Below are 9,665 nucleotides of genomic sequence, written 5' to 3' on the forward strand. Positions count from 1 at the left end.
TAATCTCAGACTGCTGTGTTTTCAGGCGCTTCATCGGGATCAACCCAGAGAGAGAGTCCAAGTCCAGCCGGGGAAAGATTATCTCCAAGAAAACAGGAAAAGTTGTCCAGAAGAAGTCGTCAGAAGTCAAACCCCATGTGTCCACACTTCTGAAGAATCTGATGGACTTCCAGTGGAATTTTGTATAGGTCGGTGAGTGAGTCATCGTCGCAGTCACTGTTTTTACCCATTTTTTGTCTACAGTTATGTATGTGTTATCGTTCCACGCTGCAGAAAAGCGTGTGTGCAGCTACAGTAAATAAGCAGGGATTATTATTATTGTTATTTATTATTTATTTTTATTTTATATTTTATTATTATGTTTTAGCACAACTAGGAGTTTCAATGCAAGCACTTTAAATAACTTAACTGAAAATCAGTGTTCCATTGCAGATAATTTTGTATCTATTCAGGGCCTTAAGCGCCACAAGCTGATTTAGCTCCATTGTACCAAGTATCTCTTGCCTACAAAACTAAGCAAATCAGTTACACTAAAACAGTTGAATTTGTTTTATTCAATTGTTAACCTGTTAGGTATTGCAGTTGGTGATAATTTTTAAAATAAAGGTAAGTCTCTTCTTTTACACATTTTAAATGGCTGTATTATAATTAACTAACTTAATCAGTATACGGTATATTAAAATTGCTAAACGAGGTTACAGTGAAGACAGTGCTTAATTCATAGCAAGTGGCTTTCAGACAATAATATGCTCTATCTACAAAAATGACTGCATTGTATTATATATGGGATTATGGTTAAATGCAATTAATGAAAAAAAAAACAATATTGCAACTACCTTGCACTAGTACTGTATACTGTGAGTTCATTCAGCACTATACTGTTTTAGTCTACTGTAAAAAGCAAGGAAATAAAGGATTGTACTGTAATTCAGTATGTGGTTTTATCACAGTAACATACCGTGAAGTAGATAACAGTTAGGGAACTGTAAAATAAACAGTAGAATGCTGGCAACCCTGCTGCCAGTATTTTACTGTCAAATCAAGGAGATACAGGATTGTACTGTAATTCAGTATGGGGTTTTTATCACAGTAACATACTGTAAAGTAGATAACAGTAGGGGAACTGTAAAATTAACAGTAGAATGCTGGCAACCCTGCTGCCAGTATTTTACTGTTAATTTACAAGACTATTGTTTACAGTGTACAGTATTCATCTGTGTTAATGGAGAACAGTACATTATTGTTGAAAATGTCCCATATTTTTACAGTAATTTGTTACTGTGTAGTAAAACTACTCACAGTTTTTAGATTTTACAAACAAAACATAGCATTATCTTGAACATAAGACATGATATGATTCATTGTTATAGATTAAACTATCAGAATTAGTTCCTCAAACTACCTCAACATTAAAATGCTGTCAAGAAGGCTTCATTTATGGATAATAACTATGCTATGGTGAAGAATTTGCAAATGATTATTTATTTAAACAACCAGCTAACACAAAGCAACATTAGCACTAAGTCATGTTACTGGCTCCCTGATTAATGTAAGTCCTATTCACTCTTCTTTTAGTTAAAGGCTCCACTATGTTCACCGGCTAAAAAAAAAAGTCTGCTGTGGCTGAAACAAGGTTGATGACGGCAGAGTATGAGGGCAAGAAAACCAAAACAATGAGTTAAAAGAGGCTATGCACTCAGTAAAGCTTTAAGGAAATGAAGAGTAGGAAGATTATATTGTGATTATATATTATCATTAAAAAGTAATCCCTTTAACATGACACATACTTATTTAAACCATTAATGATAGAAAATATAAAAAATATGAAAATATTGATAAGAGCAGCCTCAGCAACATTTTGAATACATGACTTATAATGGAGTATTTTAACATTGTGGTGAGCACTTTTACTGAGAATCTGAATACTTCACTATAATATACATACTGCATGTGCAGTGTACAACTCTCAAATTAAGTAACAACACAGCAAAATACAGCAGATTGCTGCAGAGACTGTAGTAACGATTACTGAATACATAAATAAGACTAATTTTGACTTTATATTCTCTGCCAGCGAAACATTTTCGTCATATGCACCTCATCAATGCCTGCATTTTACTACCTGGTATGAAGCGATTTCTTACAGTCACATAAACCAAATATCTCTGAAACTTTGGACAATGTTCGCACATGATTCGTTGGCCATTGGAGTTCACATTAGAAAGTGGCTAATGTCACCCAAGATTAATTTATTTTCTTCTGACTCTAAACTCTTCACAGCTGCTCATGTACTAAAAGCAGTGGACTTTTTCACTCATCCTGTGCCTGAGCAGAACAGCTGGCAGAGAACCAGCATTCAGCACTGGTACTATAAAGGCTTAAAGACAGACTGGGCTCCAGAGTCATTGACAAGCCTTCCTCCATGAATTTTGCATAATAAAGTCCATAACACTGAATATTCTCACCTTAGTTGTCCACCATTTATGCTACGAGTGAGGGTGCCCAATGGATTTATAGGTTGATAGGCAAATCGACCTATGTTAAATAGTCAGGATCAGATTGCAGAGAAGTAAACAAAAACATCTGAATGAAAACACACACACACCACTGTAATCTCTCTGCTACTGCCTTATGCCTTTGCACCCCCATGTGGTGCAATCATTTCATCACATATTTTGGTAACATTACCTCAAAAATGATCTGATGTGTTTCAAATGATAGCTGTTCTTTTTGATGATTCATTGTCAGTGATTTTCTATTAGTATTGGTTTGTGAAGCCCTGTGGGAATATCCACATAAACATAATTAATTGACTCTTTGCAGCCACTGATGGAGTTATGAAGGAGAAACATCATTCAGTTTGAAGACCCATCAAACCTTGTCTTCAAACAGTCCATTTGTGAAAATGGGTGATTCTTATTCCAAGACAGAAACTGAAGGACTGAAAGACACACGACTGTGATTAAGCTGTCACCAGGATGTATAATATAGCCCCGCTCCTTTAACAATATCTGGGAGATAGTTTTTATGAACGGCCAGCATATTTGAGCTTTTATATCGAAATTAATTTTACTCTACAATTGTTCGCACCAGTGAACGGGAAAATATATCCATAGGCTGTCTTAAAAACCTTTTACTGTAGTTGCATTCTCTCACAGATACTAGTTTAATCTTCTTTCCAATTTATTCTCTGTGGAAGAGCTCAGTCTTATCCCTCTGTGTTATTACTTTAAGACCAGGCCTGTATTCACAAAACATCTTAAGGCTAAAGGTAGCTACTGACTTGCTGATTTAGAAGTAACTTTTTTATTTTCTGAATGAATATTTGCAGAACTGCTCACATAGTGTTATTATTATTATTATAAGTAGTATTATTATTATTATTTAGTAGTTTTAACACTGAGTTTCTTTAAAAAAAGTTATTTATTTGAATTAATTGATTTATTTCAATAAAGTGGACAATAAGTAATGCGCAAAAAAAAACTTCTATCTCTGTTACAGACATTGTAAAGACAGTAAAGAAAATAGTAATTTTGAGTTCTAAATATGTAAATCAAATGTTTAAAGTATGTACATCTACTATTGACTTCATGGTCTGATATAATTGCGCACATATAAATAGTAATTGATGGTAAAAGCACTATTCAAATTGCTGTAACACAAATGTTAAATAAAGCTTTAAATGCTTACTGTAACTGCTCTTAACCTGCTTATCCTAAGGTTGCTAAGGCATGAAGAAGGGTAAACCACAGATCTAAAGGGAGATGATGGAAAGGGCCAATAATTCAATCTCAGCTGGATCTCAGCAAAGTTAAAGGTCACAGTGAAGAAAGAAAAGGATTACAGTTTTCTCTGACAGCTGAGTCCATGATTTTGTTGACTTTCTGATGAGGGAAACAGACAAGAGAAAAACTGCTCAGAGCCTAGAGTAGATATGCAAGGGATGATTTATTGTTTATTACATCAGTCTTCAAAATTCATTATCATTTACATTTTGTAACATGCTTCAAAAATAAACAAAATATTGGTAAGATATTGGGAAAGGGTTAGAAGAAACACAACATATTTTATAATTACAGTTTTGAGCAAAAACAAACAAACAAAAAAACACATTAATTACCAGTTGCTTTTAAAAAAGGAACATGTTAGTGATATTTGTCCATCCATTCTGGCCAAACCAGTCTTAAGAGATCCCAGTATTATTGATTCCATTGAAAATGCATTGAAAATGCAAAAAAAAACCCATTTTTCATGAGCTTTAAGTAATCACTGACCTCTGCTGGTGATCTATAGGATTTGCAACATCATTGAAAGAACAATATATTCTCTTACACAATTCTCCAGTCTCCACTGCACCCCCCTTTACTTTTAATCAGTTGTATTGCAGTGACCTATTACTTACATAAATAATACAATTAAAAATGTATATATATATATACATATATTACCCTTGGGTGCTATCACAGTGGCAGTTATAAATATTTAAATGATAAAATATAAAAAGGTGTAGGGAAAACAAGTTTTGTTTTGAATGACAAATGGATTACCTCACCATAGTCTTATAGTTTTCACTGATTAAATAGGCATTGCTTATTTATACACTGTTTAATACAAGGAACAATACTTCGAACTCTGATATTGCAGGCCAGATGCAATGATAAAGGACTATCACTAGATGGCAGTCCTTGACTGATCACGGTAGAGCAGTGTTAATAAAGACATTTTGATTATTAAACAAATGATTACCCTTGGGTGCTATCACAGTGGCAGTTATAAATATTTTTTTTCTCATGGCTGTATTGTTCATATTATGTAACATTATAAAAAAAATCTCCTGACTTATTATGTCTGAGAGATAACTATTGTAAATTTCTGAAATTATTTGTAATGTAATAAATCAACCAATTTGATTAGGTTCAAATCAGCACAGCACAAATACATCTGCCTTTAGACAGCTTCATTGCTTGCTATATATATAGTTATATTTGTAATTTTATACAAGTGACAATGTGATTCATTATGTAATGTGTACTGTATCATACTGTATGATATTTGCAGGCCATGTTATTTAATCCTAACCTGTTTACCTATTAATGTGAAACATTTACCATGACAAATTAATTACCCAAATACATATTCATGACACAATCACAAAAGAGAACGAAGAAACAGACATTACAATTTAACTCAAGGTCATGCAGACTGTTTCTTGTGAAACGTGCTGTGCAATTGTGACATACATTTGTAATGGTGCTGCTAACGGTGATTGTTATTCATTTGTTATCTGTCCTTTGTTATGAACATACTTTGGCAGCCTGTCACAAAACACAAGCTACTGTTTGGGTTTGGGGTTTGTAGAGTTGGAGGAGCTTAACCTTTCAAGGTTATTATCTGTTATTGGAAATGTAATAAACAGCCCGGCCTGTAACCTTTCAGCAAGACAATTTTCCAATCAGAAGCTGCATTACTCCACTTTGTGTAGAGGGTGTTCCTTTTCAGCACATCCTTGTGTCTTGTTAAAGATGACTCACCTTTAAACACTATATTCATCACAGTCATTAGAGCTTCACACATTTTGTGCTATTATTAATGGGTCTGCTGCGAATAAAAAATGTGTAGTGATGTTGAAATGGACAAATCAATATGACCGCGATTGGGTTCATACAATTGTACTCATTAAGTAATGTATAAAAATAAACTGCAGTCATAAAAACTTAATTTGATCTGCTGATTGTGAGTGTAGTTTTATAGTTTGTCGGATCATAATCATGATATGTTTTGACAACCACTTCAGCTGAGTCCGTGGCTGGCCTCAGCACAGCATCACACAAGCTTTAGATTTAACAACTTTTGACAAAAGAGTCCTCCCTCTTGAACAAGCCCCACAGAAGTCATTTCTTCCAAAAATATCTTGGCCAAGCTCTCAGACACAACATTTATTGTGGCCCTACTTCACTGAGAGCCATTGATTGATTTGTTTTGTTCGTCAAGGTCAAGCATATGCATTACATCAGTCAAGTGACTCTGAGTAACTAAGCAATTACTTAGCATCACACTTGCAGGATTCTCTGTCACAGCATGGATATCAGTTTGGTATTGGTATCATCTCGGATGACTATTGGTTTTTGAACATTTCTTCATTATTTAAGTCCCATTTTAATGTGCCAAAAGCATTTACATGAAAGGATATGTTAGCAGGTAGGCTTATTCCTTCTGCCTGCCTTGCGCAGCGAACTAATAATTTTAAAGGGACGAACAGCCATTCAGACATTTGTTTCTTCAGCCATCAATACATGGTGTTGTTTATTGGCACTGTGCACAATATGCAACTCTCTGTGAGAGTCAGGTACAGAGAAAGAGAGAGGAGGGTAACACTCTCCTTACAAGGTAGTGGTGTCAGTCACACGTGACCCCTTGCCATATTTGAAGCAACAGCGCCTCCTCTTGAACAAATACAGGTACATGCATTCATACAATTATCCACTCTCATCACTCCCACTTATGAATGACGTGTATACTGTACAACTATTTTATAACTTAAATAAACAAAACAAAAACATGGCATAGTCAAATGTCAACATTTCCCCATCTTAAGTCTCCTCGCAATCATGTTGTCTGTGAGACAGTAAACAAGTGACATATTTTCTTCCCTTATGGTAGACCTAATGAAGTGATATTTAATGTCCACATGCTTACATCTTTGTCTACACACAGGGTTCCTAACAAGTGCAATTGTCCCCTGGCTGTCCTCATAAACAACAGTCTTCTTATACACATAGGTATCTATACCTCCCAGTAGTTGCTCCAAATAAATACATTCCTGTATTGTTAGAGCTAGAGCTACTCAGCTTCGCATGTGGATAGTGCTATGGTGGGTTTCTTCTTGGTTTTCCAAGAGACTAAGGAGCTGTCTTTACCCATACTCACACAATACCGGTGGTGCTGCGTCTGTCACTAGTGTCTGCATTCCAGTCTGCGTCACTGTATGCCTGTAGGCCTAGACTCTCGCTGCTCTTTCTGAAACAGAGCTGTTTGTCTGCTGTTTGACGCAAAACATGTTTCAATGTAACCCAGTGTTCATCTGTAAGGTCAGCCAAATGCTGTGATAACTTGCTCACCACAAAACATAGGTCAGGACGTCTACAGGTTGTCAAGTAAATGAGACTGCCAACAGCCTCCCTGTACTTCTTCACATTAGACATTTTAGGCGCCTTATCAGAGTAGTCTAACTTTTGATCACATGGTGTCTCTCTAACCCTACACTCCTACATGTCAAAGCGTTCCAGTATCTTTTCAACGTACCCCTTTTGTGACACTTTTACACAGCTGTCAGACTGGCCATGCCCAGAAAACACTTCTAACTAGGTCCTTCATCTTAAATCCGGTAAAAAGCATGTTTTTCACTTTCTCTAGACTCACATTGTTGCTTGCTGCGATGATAAGATCATCCACCCAGATAACTACTATTACCTTCCCTCTCTCTTTAGACTATTTTCTGTAGACGGAGTGGTCTGTCGGGTTCTGAGTGAAGAGGTCATCTGCCAGACATGTGTGAAGCATCTCATTCCAATTACGCCCCGATTGCTTCAGGTCGTAAATCAACTTCTCTAGTTTACATATTAGCTTCTCTCCCTCTTTTTCGTAACCTTCAGGTTGTTCCATGTAAATATCTTGATCAATGGGGGCATGCAGATAGGCTGTCTTCACATCCATTTAATGCAAGATCAAATCATCTTGGGCTGCCTTCTGTATCACTATGCGTATACTTGTAAGACTGGCTGTTTGTGAGAATGTCTCGGCATAATCTATCCCTGCTCTATGACTGTATCTTTTCGCCACAAACCTAGCTTTGTACTGGTCGTGTCCGTCAATGTGACCCTTGATCAAGTACACCCATCTCCCTCCCACTGTCTTCCTGCCCTCTTGTAACTTAGTCAGGGTAAAGGTCTGGTTGTCCTCTAGGGACTTCATCGTCCATCGCTTTCTTCCACTTTCTTGACTCTGTTGATGTCATGGCCTCTTTAATGGTCAGAGGTACACCACAAACTGCTCGGTAGCAATAATCTACACTAGTGAGTGTACTGTCATCATTAGTATCTTCCAGAGTATAATCTCTAAGGTACCCCAGGGGTTTAAGCCCTCTGGTGAGCTATCTCTCACTGTCTGAGGCATGTGGCGTCACCCTGGGGTGCTTCTTGCCATCATCCTCTAGTGCTGACTGTGGACCGTCAGTCTGTACATCTGTGCTCAGTACACTAGGCTGTGGAGTCTTTACTCTCACATCATAATTTACTATGGGGTCCAGCCCTAGCTCCTGTGTCTGAGTCCCATTTTCACAGGTTGTTTTGGTGAAGTTACCAGTCTGTGCTTCTGCACTTTTCCCTTTCCAGGGTAGTAAACTAGATAGGCGGGACTGCCCTTGTCATGTCCTACAATGAGTCCTCTCTCACATCTAGAAATCCAGTTTTCTTCTGTCCTGCTGGTATGCATAGCATACTGACCCAGATTTATGCATCCTGGCTTGATTGCACCTTTTACCTGTCATTGCTGTATACGGGGTAGTGCCTGTGTGCTTGTTGAAGCACCGGTTCCTGGTAAAGGCTGCTTCCTGGATGGCATAGTGCCAAAGGCTCTTAGGTAGGTCACTGTCAATAAGCTTATATCTGTCCCATTCTGGTGCAGGGAGTAAGGACAGGAAGTCTGGTGTCTGATGTTGTTCTTTCTCAGTAGTGTCTGAAACTCTCTGTTAGTGAACTCCGCCCCGTTATCTGATCTAATGCATTTTACAGTGCCATAAGGCGCTACATCTGCCAGATACTTCTCGGTGGCCCGAACTACATCACTTTTTGCTTTCAGTAAGTATACAAACACTGCCCCCGTACACACATCTGTAAAAGAATGCATGTACTTAAAACTGTCTATGGACTCATTGTTTACTGGACCAGCTAGATCAGTGTTCACCAGCTCAAGTGGTGTCTTTACCTTATCAGTTGGATCTCTGTTTCTAGTTTAGGTGAACTTTCCCTCTATGCACACTGCACATTCTTTATCAGGCCTATGTTTTGTGCCTTATGTTACATCCTGCAGCTTCAAGATATCCTCATAATTGCAGTGACCCATTACTTCATTCCATATCTGGATAGCATAGCTGACATGACACACATCCCCTACATCACACTCGGTTTGCAAGTAGTTATGCTCTTACATACGTAAATATCAAACCTTGTGCCATCCAGCAACTCTATGACATCTTTCCCTTCGTCGAAGAACACTTTGGCGCCATGGGCAGTAGCAGACTTCATCGAAAAGAGTTCTTGGGGGTAGGAGAGCATGTAGAGAGCGTTCTCACTGTACACCAGCGTCCCTCGCTGTTTATGAGGTATACCTGTGCTTCCCCAGTGCCTTGCACCACCGACAGTACGCTTCCCGTCTGCCAGCTCCATGCTGTGTCTCTCCGGCCTGAAGGTGCTGTCGAAGTTCTTAAACTTGCTCTTTTCATTGATGATGTGGGATGTTGTGCCTGTGTCCACAATCAGTCCCTTTCTCTGGCTCTGTAGCAGTTGGCCTGAGAAGCTGGCATCTTCTGTTTGTGCCCTGAAGGTATAGTCTTCTCCACCCGCGGATCTTTGGGCGCCATCTGGTTCACGACCTGCTCGATGGCTACC

This window comes from Echiichthys vipera (genome assembly GCF_963691815.1).
Source record: "Echiichthys vipera genome assembly, chromosome: X".
NCBI classification, from domain to species: domain Eukaryota; kingdom Metazoa; phylum Chordata; class Actinopteri; order Perciformes; family Trachinidae; genus Echiichthys; species Echiichthys vipera.